The following is an 823-nucleotide window of genomic DNA, read 5'->3' as shown; positions in this document are numbered from 1 at the left end:
AATTCATATCATATATTATATCGGATTAGTCATCTTACTTAGCTTAATAAAAAATAATATTATTTTGTCAGTTTTACTTACTCATTAATTAACATTATTAAAAATAAAATTGTCAACGCCAGACAGGTAGTATTCAATACAGTATTATCTGTTTTTATATGCATGATTAAAAAAAAAATAAAGACAATAGAAAAATTTTGTGATGTTAAGATTAAATCCAGGTCGTAGATTGAATGGATGATTACGATGACCTGGATTTAATCTTCTATTTTAAAATCGAACGTTCCAGATTTCCGTCACAAATTTGTGACGAGAATCTGTTGTGACAAGGATTACCTCTCTAAAAAAAATGTAATCCAGATACTCTGAACATAATTTATTATAAGGTTGAATGAATTTGGTGGCTAAATTAATAGCCTTAGTCAAATTTATGACCAAATGAAAATAATTTTAATCAAACTACTAAAAGTGAAATAATTTTCTAAACAATTTCAATGTCAAATAATTTTAATCAAAACTATAGAAATGTGGAACACGTTTCTAAGCAAATTTCAGTCAAACTGTTCTTATTCATTCATATTTTATTCGAATCTATTCCATGTTATAACAGTTGACTATTTAAATAATTTTAATTTCAATTAATATTAAAATAATTTAGAGTAAAATATTTTTAGGATAAAAAATAAAATAAGATATTTTTGAATATTTTTTATCAAATAAAAATTAAGAAAAGATTGAATTACTCCTCGACAACGACTGATTGGCTTTCACCAACCGCAAGATAGTAAGACTTTTCTTTGGCGGCCAATAGAAAGCCCCAACT

This window comes from Curcuma longa, chromosome 1 (genome assembly GCF_044706935.1).
Source record: "Curcuma longa cultivar G26 ecotype Majalengka, Jawa Barat chromosome 1, ITB_CL_G26_1.1, whole genome shotgun sequence".
In the NCBI taxonomy this organism is placed as follows: Eukaryota; Viridiplantae; Streptophyta; class Magnoliopsida; order Zingiberales; family Zingiberaceae; genus Curcuma; species Curcuma longa.
Note: the sequence above shows the minus strand (reverse complement) of the source record.